Source organism: Pithys albifrons, chromosome 1, assembly GCF_047495875.1.
Source record: "Pithys albifrons albifrons isolate INPA30051 chromosome 1, PitAlb_v1, whole genome shotgun sequence".
NCBI lineage: Eukaryota > Metazoa > Chordata > Aves > Passeriformes > Thamnophilidae > Pithys > Pithys albifrons.
In genome coordinates this window covers 118,754,153-118,768,765 of record NC_092458.1, presented here as the reverse complement: position 1 = coordinate 118,768,765, position 14,613 = coordinate 118,754,153, and the positions used below count along the sequence as shown (strand labels likewise).

At 59.3% G+C, this 14,613-nt stretch overlaps 1 protein-coding gene across 1 annotated transcript in view; it reads left to right on the top strand.

Annotated features, from left to right (window-relative positions):
- The first annotated feature begins 9,789 nt into the window (after nt 1-9,789).
- Nucleotides 9,790-14,613, top strand: part of BCOR (BCL6 corepressor) — an 83,002-nt gene continuing 78,178 nt past the window's right edge. Inside the window, exon 1 of the mRNA XM_071565506.1 lies at nt 9,790-9,992. The gene's annotated coding sequence lies outside the window, so the exon portion shown is untranslated. The remainder of the gene's footprint in view (nt 9,993-14,613) is intronic.

Sequence of the window (14,613 nt, the reverse complement as noted above, 5' to 3'; positions counted from 1 at the left end):
ACGGCGGGCTGGCGCAGCGCTGGCAGACAATAACCCCAAGCCGTCCGAGAGAGGCACCGAGGGGCAGCGCCCCAGCCCGTGGGGAAAAGACCCCAGCGATGGGGTGGGCGTGGGGCCAGGTTTGCTGCCTCCCGCGGAGGTGGGGGTCAGAACCATGGGGCTGGGAGGAACCCGCTGGGGCTGAGGCGGCGGGCCGGGGGCGGCCGGGGAGGCGGCGCGGCGGGCAGGGAGGGCTGCTGAGAAGCCCGACCGGGGGCCCCCGGCGCGCTTGCGGGCGGGGGTGGGAGGGAGATCGTCGCGCTTATCTGGGTCACTGGGGTTAGAGGGAGCAGCTGATGGAAGCAGAGGAGCTGAGCTCCCGCTGCTGCAAAGATAGAGCCGCGATATGGGCCAGGCAGGCACCAAGCTGAAGGAAGGGCGGGCGGGAGGGAGGGAGGGAGGGAAAGAGCGAGGAGGAGGCGGCGGCTCGTTCCGGCTCCCGAGCCGAGCCCAGGTGCGCTGTGGTTTCCCTGGGCTCAGCGCTGTGCTCGGCGGCCCCCCCTTCCCTCGCTCCCCATCCCCCGTCCTCCTCTCCGTCTCCCTCCAACGTTTAACCCTTTCCCACCTCCGCAGGGCTGGAGGCTGAGGCGTACGTTGGCCCGGCCGCGTCCCCTGCGGTTCCCCACTCCCTCCGTGGCAGAGACTGATCGCGGTAGGGGAGAAGCGGGGGGGCAGAAGGGGTTGGCCTTGTGCTGCCGAGCACCGCCCTCGGGCAGCTCCCGGGACCCGGCTTTGTACACACACACACTCACGCACACACACACACACCCAGCTGCGCCGAGCCGAGCCAGTCCCGGGGCCAGCCCCCGCCTGCCGTCGCCGCCGCTAGCGCGGCCGATCTCGGTTAGAGCCAGTCACTCAGCGGGGTTTGCTGCTGCAGTCGCCGCCTTCCTCCTTCTCCCCGGTCCCCGCCGCCCTTTTCCTTCCTGCTCGGGTTGAGCTGCCCCGGAGCTCCCCTGGCTCGCCGGCGGCGGCCAGTCCCCGCTCCCGGGCCGCTGCTGACGGGAAGGCGGATGCGGAGCGACTGGGTAGGGAAAGGGCTCTCCGAGCGGACCCCATCGCGCACCCAGCCCTTTAATCAATTTCACCCTATTAATTATTAATTTTCCGCCAGTCAAGCTTGCCCAGGAGGAGCGAGGAGGGGGAGGGGAGGCTGATGTCAGTCGGAGGCGGCGGCGGCGGGGCCGTGTGCCAGGCTCCCTGCTCAGCCCCGGCCCAGTAACTTTCGGCTCCGCTGACTCGGGCAGCTCCACTCGCCGGTAACTTGGGGAGGCGGCGGTTCCCATTCCGGTGAATGATGCATTCTGACACCCACCCACACCCCCCCCTTCCGTCCCGCACACACATCCACACACGGTCTCACTCTCTTTTCCGTTCCCTCCCCTTCTCTCCCCACCCGCCCCCCTTGTAGACACATCCATACAAGGGCCCATTGCACCGTAGAGATGATGGATCGTGCCTAGCGGGGGTGATTTGGTGTTGATCGCATATTATCACGGGCAGGTTGGACTGGTTGTTGATGGACGGCTTTCTAGCAAGCCGCTCCTTCCGATGCTCGGGGAAGCAGCCCGATCGAAAAGGCAGCTTGCTTTTAACTCCTTCTCTCACCAGCACGCGTAGGGCAAAGCTTAGTATCTGTCACACCAGCTCTCCGGATAGCACTTTTTCCTCCTCCCACTCCATTTTCGCCGCGGCAGCCCTGCCGCCGGCTGGCTCTCCCCAGCATCAGGCGAGCACCGGCCGGGGTTGGGGGGCGCCCCCGGCTTTTCCACGGGCAAGCTGCCTGCAGGGATGCGTGGTGCCCCAGCTGAGGGAAGTGCCCGTGGGGATCCCTACACCCACCTGGGGAGAGTCCCCAGCCTCGGGACTCGCTTTCGCCTGGGAAGAGCTGTTCTCTCTCCCTCGCCTCCTTCTCTCCTATTTTTTGTGTAAGTTCCTTGCAGATACAAAGGCGGTTTCGTAATGCCTGCCGTCTGCGAGGATCGGGGACCTTGTCTAACCTTTCGAAAAACTGATTGCAAGTGCCTGGTAGTGGGCCCTCACTGATCGCGCAGGGCACCAGGGGAGGGTCAGCCTTTCGGTGGCAAGCATCGAGGTAGCCATGGATCCACTCTGAAAGGCCTGCTCGCAGCCTGCCTCCCCAGAAACGCTTCGTGAGAGCGCTTATTCTCTGGCGAGAGAGGAGGGAGGTGGAGGGGAGGCTTAACCCTTTCGCTCCGCGCCTCCAGCCGCCTCCCAACCGCCCGCCTGCTTCAAGCCGCGCCGGCCAGCCCGTGGCTTGGTGCAGCACCTGCCGGGGCCAGGTCGGACGCTGCGCCGTGATAAACTACCTCTTCTCCGCGTGATGGTGCACGACGGGGATCCAGGAATTGTATTTTTAAAAATTATTATTTTTATTTATTCTGATTTTCTGTTCTGTTCTTTCTTTAAACACATAACTGCAAGGCGATGGGGCAGAGCGCTGCCTCCTTATCTCGCTTTTCGCTGCCGGTTTAACTCCTTTCGCCAACCCCAGCACAGGTTCCTTGGGCCGAGGATTGTTTTCTGTTTGGAAACCGGAGAAGGGGGGAGGGAGGCTATCGGCAGGGAAGCAATAGCTCGCTCTCTCTGGAGAGCTGCTCTCCAACAGGCAGCGCCTTGAAATCTATTTAAAGAGAGGGAAAGGCGGGGGGGGGGGGGAAGGGGGGGAAGAACAAAGGGGGAGGAGGAGGAGGGGGCCGAACCAGAGCCAGCGAGAGAGGGAGAAAGCGATGGATCAGCCGGTTTGCAGTGTGCATCAAGCTATCACATCTGTATATGCTCCGATCGATGAAAAGGATGGATAATATTTGTCAGCTGCAGACCTTTTTCTTCTCACTTCCCAAGGAAAGGACGGGGGTGGGGGGAAGAAAGGTAATAGGGTGTTTCAAGGCCAGAGGCTTTTCCTGGTATAGCCAGGGAAAAGAAATGCTGAGGATTATTATTATTTCCCTTATTCTACAGTAGTCAAAGGGATGATCAGGGGAGCATGCAGACCTCTCTGCCCATTTCTTCACGCTCTCACTCCTTCCTCACTGCCTTTTTAATTTTCTTTCTCTTTCTCTCCCACCCCCCCTCCGAAACTCAGCTTCCTAGCAGGTCTCCAAACATTTAACCCTTTGCTTGAGGCTTGAGGTGGGTGAGCACAAAAGCAAATCGTGAAAACCTTGGACAGAAAAAAAAACCACAACCCCAGTACGAGCCTAGCGAGAAGTCAGTAAAACGCACCGTTACACACACACAGCGACGTGGTTTGGCTTTAGGGAAGACGGGGCGGCAGGGGGGGTAGTGAGGGCTGGAAACGCGAGGGAGACGTAGCCTCTCTCCACCGCCCCCCGGCTCTGCCAGCCCCTCGCCTGGTGCCTGCAGTTGCACTCTGAGTAAATAGTTCCCACACATGGTCCACATTTTGCACAGCAGCAGCGTGTTTCCTCTCGGTCTCTCGTTGCTGCTCTCCGAGCAAAGGGGAAAAGAAAAAGAGAGAGAGAGGTTTGGAGGAAGTTAAAAATCAGACGAGCTGAGAAAAGACTTTGTGTTATACACATCCTGAATGAAAGCGAAAGCGCAGCATTTCGGCCCTCTGAGCGCCAAGCTCTCACCTCCTTAGTAATGTCACTAACATACATGTTGGACATACCACAGTAATTGCTTACACCCGGCGAGACGGGCTCTCGGGCGCTCACAATAGCCGGGCTGGCTGCGGAGCCCGCCGCGGGAGGCCGGCCGGCTGCCCGCTCACCTCCTGCTCACTGCCGGCCCGCGGCCGGGCTGCAGTTGCAGGAAGGCAGTGCCCCGGGGTTCCTTGCTCACCGCCGGGGGATTCCTCTTCCCTGAAGGTCGAAGTGCCCGGCAGCTAAGCCGTGTGTGTAGAAATGGCGAGGTCCTACATCCTCCCGACGTTTACTTTCATAGGGCACTGAGTATCGCTGAAGGGCCAGCAGGACGGTTGTGTGCCCCAGTCCTAGGTGGGTCGTGACCCATCCCTGCACTCGGGTCCACCCCGGGCCTGCGAACCGCTCCTCACCCCGTGCCTGGGAAGCCTGGAAAGCAGGGGGACGGAGCGTGTGTGCCGCTGGAAAATCATTATCCTGCGTCCTCCTTTTCTTTTCCCTCCAGGCCTCGACTACGTCCCCGCCCGCCCCTGAGCCGGGATCAGCCACATGATCCTCAGGCCGTCGGCTGAGTGGCAGCCGCTTCGTGGGTAGCATTAGAGTTCGGCCACTCCGCGCTCCCGTGACCCCGCCATGTCTCTCTCCCTCTATCGCGGCCTCTCCGAAGCCCAGTGTCCCATTAGCTCTCGCTGTGTGATATTTAAAAGAAGAGTTGCATTCTCCCCAGTAGAAGCCCACTCGTTTCCTTGTTGCCAGGAACAAAGCGTACATTCAGAGGGGTGGCTGTTGACGGCTCCCTCTGTATAGCACTGGAAAGCGGGTGGCCTTTGGTTACTGGCAAGGAAAATTCTAATCAGGGTGCTTGTAAGCGGGGCTTTATAGAAGCTTAGTTACAAAAGGCTTACACCAGAGTAATGCAATAACTATAATAACAGCCAGGGAGCCCTAAAGAGGGTGGAATGTGCTTGTGTCTGGATGATTTTCCCCGCTTGCACAGAGAGGGACTGTTTACCGCGAGTGCCATTAAGTATCGCTGGAAACTCACCAACCGCAGACTTATTTCAATATACTTTATTGTTGTATCTGCTCTAAAAGCAGCTTGCTTGAGACGACTTTTAGATCGTCCTAGAGAGATGAAGAGAGAGACTGCCCTCGGGTATCGGAGGAGCCTCAGAGCAGAGGGGTAGTGCCAAGGGTGAGGAAGCTGCGAGCCGGGGTCCAGCCGAGCGGGCTGGACGGAGCGCGTCCCGGCGGGCAGGGCCGCCGCACAACAAAGCGGCGAGGCGAAAGGGCCCCCGCGCCAAGCTGCACAAAGCCGTCGAGCTCCTGCCCTCGGGGGTTGATGCGCAGCGACCTCCCCTCCGCCGTCCTCCTCGCCTGACGCGACCGTCAAAGGCGAGGGGACCCCGAGGCGTACATCGAGGAGGAGGGGGAGAGCATCGCCCTCACGCCGCTCTGGCCAGAGCCCCGAGGCGCCCCTGGCAGCGGTGACCCCGCTGTTCCGGCTCAGCCGCTCCGGCTCGACGCGGCTAATGGGATCAGCCACTGCCCTCCGCCACCGCTGCCGCGTGTTGATTTTTCCAGGCTCTTCGCCTGGCCTCGCTGCCCGCCGTCCCCAAGCCAGACCCAGCTACCGCTTGGCCGCCGGCAAGGGGCCGCGGCTTCGGAGGACAGGAAATGGCTTGGCCAGGGAGCCGGGGCGGTCACCCCGCCCTACCGCGATCCCGGGGCACGGCAACGGCCGGCGTGGGCTGCGCCGGGAGGTGCCCCGGAGACCGCGGCGGCCCCGGGCGGGACGCGTGAGATCCACCGTCACCCCCATTACCACAGTCCCTCAGCACCCCCGAGCAGACTTTGCAGCGCTCTTTACGTTAACGAAACAACGGAGCGCGGCGAGAAAATTGCTGCTTCGCTCAGGGCAAGAAAAATGGGTTTTTAATAGGCAAGGTCGGCGTGCTTGGCAGCCGGCCACCGCGGCCGGGGAAATAAACAAACAGAGGAGCTGCGACTTCAGGTCGGAGAAGTTGCGCTCCCGGCGAGATGAGCCCGCAGCACCATCCGGGGGGCGAGTGTGCAGCTGCTTACAGAGCCACGGCAGCGAGCATCTCCAGCCCTCTGGTCCCGCAGCTCGCTTCGGCTCCTGGGGCAGGCGCCGGTGTCTTGCGACCCCCCGGACAGGAACGAGGCCGGCGCAAACTCCGTCCCTGGGTTACCGGTCGCAATGCCGGCGGGCTGACAGCGGGCGGAGGGCAGCTGGCCTCTCTCGTTTATCGCGTTCCGGCGTCATTGCACGCCCAGCCGCTGCTGCGCAGCACGGCCGGCCCCGGGGAGACAGAAAGGGAGAGGTGTGGGGAGCGGGAACAGAGCCTTCCGATCACGAAGTGGCAAGACCGTCGTCTGCCGGAGGGTTTCCAGCGATGCTTGAGGGGCTCCCGCTGCCGGGCTTGGCGGTGTCGGCCCCGCTGGCCGCACCGCGGGGGCGCCGCGCTCCCGCTCTGGCGGCGCGTTCCGGGCTCGATGCCGAGCCCTCCCGGCTGCCGCGCATCAGCCTCCCCGTTGCCTCCTGCCGCCGCCTCGCTCACTCCCGGCTCTGCAGGAGGCAGGGAAGAGCTGATCCCGCAGCCCCTCCAATGGCAGTGGCCCCCAGCTGGCCTTTACGTCTTGCCACCGCTCAAGGAAGGAGTGGAGGAGCGGGGGGTCTGCTCCTCAGCTCGCCCTTCTCAAACCTCTCGGCAGCGTTGGCCGCCGCAGGCCCACACGAAGCGAAAGGCGGTCCCCGTCTGAGCAGGGGCTGTGCAGCCCTTCTCCTCGCGGAGTACTCGGCGGGGACATCGCTTTAGCATCCAGCCACTAACCCCACTAGAGAAACCCCGACGCTCCCGGGGTGAGGGAGGGACTGGCCCTGCGTGCCCTCAGCAGAGGAGGGAGAAGGGATCTGCGCCAGGAGAGCCAAGAGCGAAGTCCAAACCTGGGGAAGCTGGACGAGAGCTCGGGAAGAGGCCAGCAGCACTCGCCCCGGCGGTCACAGAACCTTCCCTCTCGCCTCTGCCATGACTCCCACCGGAGCACGGCCCGAACTGGGGCCTTGGTACGCTGGGAGGAGGCACGGGGACGAGCCGTTCCCTCCCCGAGTTCCCACGGATCCTCGGCCTGGGTTCCTAGCGCTGCTACACTGTCACCATCATCTCTCGGCCACATCGCGGCAGAGGGGAGAAGCTCCCCTCGTCCTGTCACCGCACGCCGCTCCCCGCAGCTGGGCGCGGAGACAACGGGGGCTGCGACCCGGACGGGCGCCGGGCGGGGCGGCGGCCGCTGTCTGAGGCACTCCTGCTCCTCGCCGCCCGCGCAGCTGCCAGGTTTTTGGCACATCGCTCTGCAGACGGCTCCCAAGGACTCCTGCAAGGGCTAAGACGGGTCACGGGGAATAGTTGAATAGTGCGAGAGGCCTGGCTAAAGGAGAGGAGAGTCGAGCCAGGGAGAAGAGGGGACCCGCTAGGGTGAAGAAAATGGAAAGAAGCAAAGAGCCGAGGGGGACGACAGGCAAAGCCACCGGCCTGCAAAATGCTGAGTCGGCATCGTTGCTGAGAATCTGGGGAGCACTGTGACCTCCATAGCCAGGGGAAGGGGTGATGAAGAAGCAGCCTGAATGGGGCAACGATTGTCTCTCATAGGCCTGGTGTGACCTATCGTTTAAAAAATCTGGCTTCCCCTTCTAGTGCCAGGATGTACCTGCAGGGTAGTCTCTGCCTTTCTGCCGCTCGTCCCATTATTCCAGTACAATCTAATCCTTCTGTTGTGACCTACAGCAGCACTCTGATTTATTTTTAATGCGTTACGATTCCTGTTTCGTTGTCAAGAGATGCATTGAGATTCATTTTCCAACCCCTGCTTTTCATACTTCTGTTCTGCTGGAGGGACCCGCCAATAAGAGTTTAATTCGATTTGATATGATTTAATGAACACCTTTATCTTTTGTTTTTAGCAGAAGGATAAAGAATACAACTGCATTCAGCTTTTGCTAAATCAGACATGTTTCCCACTGAAATCCTATCTGGTGACACACACTCACTGTAACATTTCATTAACAACCCCCTTGATATATTGATTTTTAATATTTGTATTAAATGTTGTGTAAAATTGAACTCAGGCGTTAGAAGAAATTGTGCAAGTCACAAGACATGACTCCTACTTAATTGTTATTTTTTTCAGTCCTGGAACAACAGTTGGAAAGAGGCCAGCAGGAGGGAAAAAAATTAAAAATAAATTCTCCAGTGGGGGCGAGGGGAATAAAGGGCACTGCCCGGGAGAGTGCGGAGGAGATGGGGAGAAAGAATAACCGTTCAGGAGGGCAAGCAGCTGGCCTTGGCTGAGGGCCCACCGAGCCCCCCCAGCCTCTGCAGGCCCCTCCGGAGCCGCCCCCGCCCGCTCCAGCGCCCTGGTCCGAGGCGGCCGCCTGGCTCCCTGCTGCGTCCCCTGCTCTCCTGACTCGCTCGCTCCGTGTCGCCTCCCTCCCTCCTACTCCATATGGTTTCTCCCCTCCTCCTCCTCTTCCTCTCCCCTCTCCATGTTGTCTCCGTGACTCTCGCCGCTCCACGTTACGCCTCCGTTTCCCTGGGGAGCGTTTCCCCGCCGTGGCATGCAGGGGCCCCGCAGAGCGGCCCGGCCCGGCGGTCTGAGGGGCTCAGCCAAGCCAGCACTCAGGGCGGAGGGGCGAGCGGGAAGACTGGGTGTCAGGAGAGGGCCGTGAGGAGCGGTGCCACCCAAAACTCCTGGCCCGAGGGAGAGTTTCCCGGGTGTGCGGAAGAAGAACTTTAAGTTCATCTCCCCCACGCTGCCCCCCTTCTTGTTTTCTTTCTCTCTCCTCCCGTTCTTCCCGGCACCCCCCACCCCATCCCCCAGGAATACGAGGCATTCAGAGATCGACATAATTCACCTGCATCAAAAAAAAACCCTCGCAAGCTATAAACTAGCGGCTGATCCTCCGCTTAGACTAGTGTTTAGCCGTTCATGCATCATGAGTGTCAAATAAATGCCTGATTGAGGCCCTCAGCGGAGGAATTAGCTTTCCTTGTGCTGGAAATGCATAATAGAGAAAGTGCTGAAGCATCCTCCCCGGAGTTAGCTCGGGCTCCGCTCCTTGCTCTCCTTGTTTCGGGAGTTTTCCCTCCCTCATTCTGCCTCCGTCCCCTTGCCTCTTCCCCCCCCCCCCCCCCCCCACCTATTGCCCGCCCTTATCGGCGTGTCCAGCTGGCCACGGGCGAGGAAAGCCCTTCGATGTGTCCCGGACCGAGGGGGCGCGGCTGAGGGCGGAGGGCACAGCCAAGTATCTCTCCCGCTGCCCGGGCCCGCGGCACTTCTCCTCAGGCACTGTTGGGGCACCGCGGGGAGGGCTGCCTCGGCCTCCTGGGGCTGGGCGGGGGCGGACGGAGCGGCGAGCGGCGGGGGGGCCCCTTCAGCGAGCTCCTTGTCGCTTGGCCGCCCTTCCGCGGCGGGGGCCTCATCCTACCGGCGGGTACGACCCAGCCCCGAAGTTTGGTGACCAAGAAGGGCGGGGGTGGGAGGAAGGCTGGTGCAGCGCTCGGCTCCACCGCCCCAGCCACCCTTCCCGACTCCGCGCCGGGCTCACTGCCCGGGCGGGTCCGAAGTCCCCCCGGGCAGGGGACGTCGCCGGAGTTAGGGGGAGAGGCACCCAGGGGTTAACCACGCCGCGGCCGGGAGCAGCAGTTAAAGTGCACGGGCTGCAGATGCTTTTCAGGCTTCGGTGTCTACCGTTTTAAATTAAAAAAATGCACCCGGCCCGACCATGCACCAGTGACCTGCAATTTCCCCTTCTTTTCAAACTGAAATGTGGCCAAACTATCTTCAAGTTAACTTAGGGGCTGGGGACGGGGGCGGGGGAGGTGGAGAGGTGGGGGGGGGGAAGGAGGAAATCGCTCAGGGTTGAGATCTCTGTGTCAAGTTTCATCCCCTCCTGACATGTCTGGCTCCGTGCCAAAGTCCTGAAAATGGAAAATTGGGGAAGGGCGGGCTGTGGGGGGGTGGGTGGAGAAGGGGGGAGAGCGGGCCAGAGCTCTCGGCGGAGCGGCAGTAGCGAGAGGCTCTGGCCAAGAGGGATGCATGAGCGAGCCCGTGTGAGCGGAACGCGGCGGCATCTTCCGCCATCCATTCCACCGCCCAGGCGCGTGGAAAGCTGTCGGCCGCTGCCATTGTTACCGGCGGGCGATGAGGGGACTGGAGCCGCCGCTCCGGCGACAGATAAATAGCCCCTGACAGCGCCTCTTCGCACCCGTATCTCAGCAGATTGGATTCGGCGGACGGCCGCAGGTCTGTGTCGCTCCCTTTCCCGGGAGTCCCTTTAAATCACCACTCCACTCCCCGTCCCGCGTCACCTCTCCTTGGGGGATATTTCCGACCGTCCTCACACAGCAGCTCTCCCGCAACCCGCTGCAGCCCCGTTGCCGCGGCTCGGCACGGCTCGGCGCCGAGACCCGCCGTGGGAGGGGAGAAAGTCTCTGCTGAAATACTTTCGGCAGGCTGCGACTTTGCCAGGAGAGGTCTTAGCGTCGGATCTTTTGTCTTGGGGCCTACGGCTGTGTGCCCCGGGTTCCTGGCGGCTCTCCCGGGAAGAGCCTCCGGGGAACGCGCTGGGGAGTCCCGGGTTGCCCCTCGGGCAGCAGCGTCCCGGCCCCCCCCGCTGCCAGCGCCCAGCCGGCACTTCTGGAGGCTCGCTCGCCCCCTGATTCCCCTTTCCCGCCTCAGGAGCCGAGGGTTTCGGGCTGAGCCGTGTCCTCCAGAGCCCCGTCCTGTTCACGCCGCCCCTTCGAGTGGTGAGCGTGACAGTGGCCCCACAGGGGAAGGGGGGGGGGGGGGAGGAGAGTGTGTCCCTCGCCATCCGTGGTGCTCCCCTTCACTGGCCATCCTGAAAAGAGGATCAGGGGACAACTCGGGTAGCCAGGGCGCTACTTTCTAGCTGACGCCCTTCCCTGTGCCCGGTGTCCAAGCACGTGCGCTCCGGAGCTCCTTGGCAGCTCTCGGCGCTGCGTTATCCCGGGACACCGGGGAGTGCCACATCCTTCGCGGGCTCCTGCCAGAGGCTCGGTGTGAGGCGAGCCTGCACTTTGTTTTTTCATCACCCCTTTCCTCACCCTTAGCCCCAGCCCGGGCCGAGCCGGTGTGCGTGTGTGCGCGAGATGAGGCTATCGCCAGTCCGGGTCATTATTTCCAGGCAGGCTGCCGCGGGAGTCTCTCCCAGGTGAAGCCGGTGCGGGAGGCCGATACCAGGGAAGACAAAGGCGGGAGCCCAGGCTGCGACCGGAGCCCTGCAGCGGGGACAAGTGCGGGCTCGGCCGGTCCCGGCTCGGCGCCCCCGCCAGCAGCGGGGCTCTGCCGCCGCCCCAGGGAGCCCGGGCTAGGTTTTCCGAGTTACATTTGTTGCATTTCCGAGTTGTATTTTCAGTTATACTGAATCTACTTTTAGGCGATTGTTTTCCCTTTCCACTTGTTTGTCTCCTGCTAGCCTCGTAAACTGCCTCATGATTTATTACCTAGGCTAAGTGCTTAATTTGTGAATATGAAACAGATTAAAAGGAGATCGGCGTATTTTAGCAGGCAGGCCAGAGCAAAGCCCAGCTGTTTCGAGTTTGTAGGCATCTCCAACCTCGTGTTAAGCAGCCCAGCCTGCTTGTGATCAAGGGGGTATCCCCGGGCTCTCTCCGACAGGCCCACCGCCGCCGGCTCTCCATGCGCACGGCTAGCGCGGAAACCCGCCACGGGATGGCCGCTGTGGACTTTTTTGAGGGGGCAAACACTCGACTGATGCCATCCATCAAAGCGATACCCGTGGCTCTGGGATTCAGGATCTGCTGCGTACTCGCTGCAGGCGGGCTCTGCCGGCGGAGGGCCCAGCAGGCACGCAGGGGGTTAACGACGACTCTGTCCTCTCCTTCAAAGGAATCACTCGAGATAGAGCAAATACGGTCGGGGCGGGGGGATGTGTGTGTGTGTGCCGCTCAGGCCACATGATGCAAAAGTAAGACAAGCAAACTCCGGAGAACAAAGGCTTCCTACCCCCTTCCTCCCCCTCCCCCCAAAATCTGTCTTAATTCTGGAAGTAAACTTGAGCAGCTATAAAACAATGGCGAACGATTAAAGTTATAGCCAAGGGACAATCAAAATAAATACCTTTGATGCAGTCCAAGCACGCACTTGGTATTTTCTGGAGCTCCCTGCTACCCTAAGCCAGGCAGCACATTGCAGGCTTTCTGCAGGACAGGGGTGATGTGCACCGCCGGGGTTGTAGCGCGGGCTGTTGAAGGCCACCTTCCACAGCCCGGGAAACACCCGCTGCCTGGGGCCAGCACCACCTGGGGGAGTCAGGCAGGGTCGAACCCGGGTATGCCGTCGCGTCTGGGCCGGGGGCGTTAGCAGTGGGACAGGGCTTCTTCGGGTGTCCCTCGGGGCCAGCTCGTCGTGAGACGTCCTGGTGAGAAGTGACCGGGTTCCCGAGGAGGCCCTGCAGCACGGCGTGGGGTTGGGAGTAGTGTCTGTCTCTGCCGTGAGCTGTACCTCTGCCCCGTGGGAGCCTGACAGGAGCCAGCCATGGTGGTTTGCCTCCCGACCCGGTAGTGGCCCCAGCCCCAGGTCCTGTAAGTGACACCTCCCAGCCCGCGCCTCTCTGCTCCCAGCTGCCCTGCATTTGCAGAGCAGATCAGCTGCCTTCATGCTTGTCACCCGCACACTGGAGCAATTCCCAGCCGCAATGTACCTCAGAGCCTGCCTTCTCCCTCTGCCACTCCCTCCCTTGGCCCTTGGTGGAGGTTTTAATGCATCAGGGACAGCAGAGGAAGTGAAGGGGCACAGCAGCAAGCCAGCTGCCTGTGCAGCCCAGCAGACAGTGAGGCCTGAAGAGTACAAAGTACTGCTGCTGAGCTCAGAAGTCAGAGGCAAAAATCTATAACCTGTCCTGTACCTCTGAGTGCCACTTAAGAAGCAGGAGCCAGAGCACTGTGCTACTCCTGCTGGAGTACAGCAGAGAGGGTTGGCTAGGAGGTAAATGATTCATGTGCCCATGTTGCACTGGAGTAATATGCTTTGGTGTTGCAGATGTGGCTGGTTTGGTGAAGCGAAAGGAGCAGGCAATTGGACCTGATTCTGGGCAGAGCATGGGGACAAGCTGTGACACTGGCACATGTTTGGGCAGCCTGAGCCCTGGTCTGCCTGGAAGCAGGAGAGTACATGGCATTCAGAAAGACCTCTGTGTGTATGTGTGTGAAGATGTCAAAATAACCCTTGTCTGGAGAAAACTCAACATAAACAGTGGTTAGGAAGCAGTCCTTTAGGTATGTATGAGGGCTTGGGAACACCCCCCTGTCATGGCAAGAAAGCACCTGAAGGAAGAGTGCAAGAACAAGACAACAGTGGATATGTGTGTCAATGTAACTATTTCAGGTTGGCTCAAAACAAGGTCCTTCTTCTGTATTTGGGGCAAGATTTGTGCCAAACCAATACTAGAACTCATTTTCTGGGGGTCTGATGGGGTTTGGGTGTAGTTGTTTGGTCTCTGCCTTGTGACAGGAGAGGTATTGTTTCTAGCCTTGGACCTTGTTGTCCACTGTCTGAAGGTAAGATTGAAACTTTTGAGCAACCTGAAGAGCAGTAGGCAAAAATGGCCCCAGGGTCTCCACACCTCCCTGTGGGTTCTGCACAGATCTGTTCTCTGATTAGGTACATCCAACAGTTTAAAAGGGAGAGAAAAACACAGGCTTGTGTCATGATGGTTACATACATTGCTTTTCAAGCACTCTGCAAAGCAAGAAGATATAAAACAAGACAATAGCAATGGAAAAGGAAAACAATCCTTTCCAACTTGTTGGCTTAGCCTTTGCAGTCATCCCTACCTCAGGGAGGACCAGGGTCACAGTGTTAAGCCTTGGTTATGCTGCTGAAATTCACCATGCTAAAAGTCACCTGGTCCCTTGAGTGCTCTCCTAAAGCACTCCAAGGCCTCATAGAAAATGATTTGTGTGTACTTAAAACTATGTGGGTTTGTTTCCAACTGTTCATAATATCAGTTTCAGCCTGATGGTGTCTGGTGTTCACTGAATTAATGCCTGGATGGATCTAAGTCCCAATGTCTCAGACCAAAGTGGTTCAGCTAGTCCTCCTGCTGCTGTCCCTGGCTGCCTCAAAGGCATTTTAAAATCTCCTTGGAAGTGCTGTTATATGGGGATCGCTAAGCTTCAGAAACAGAGTGGACAACACTACTAAAGCAGAACGGTCAAATTCCGATGGCTTGGAGTAGTTAGCTGGATCATCAAGAGGTACGAAAGCAGCTTCAGTTTGGGCACAGGTGCATCCCAGACCCTTCTTGTAATCCTAGCCCTTTGCTGCCAGCAGTAGTGGGCTGTAGGCACCCTGTCCCTACCAGCCTGCAGGCCTTCTTGCAGCCAGGCTTACATCTTTGACAGTTTGTCAAGTCAAATTGTCTCTCTTTTTCACCATTTTCTTAGCATCTCTTCACCTTCAGAACACTCCTGAGAAGGTGAAAAACAATTTCAAAAGTCCTGTCACCAAAAATTCTTAAAGACCACTACATGACCACCTAAATGATATCTTCATATTCTTACAAACTGTTTGTTCTGCCTGTCTTGCCTCTGTTTTATTTGTAAGGTCTTCAGGGTAGACTCTGCCTTGCATCATCTAATGTACTGCTCCTATCATCTAAACACAAAACAGCAGGGAGAAGTTTTGGGCTAGGGTAAGGCTCAGGACATGCAGAGATCAACAAGGGAATCAACATATGCTAAATTTCAGTCGTATTTTTTCTTTCCAGGTTCACAAATACTGTGTTACCTGCCAAAAGCTTTAGTACGCTGGGCAGTCTATAATCATAGAAGGCAGACTGCTTCTGTCTGCCAAAAAAATGGAAGCAAACCCATAAAATCTA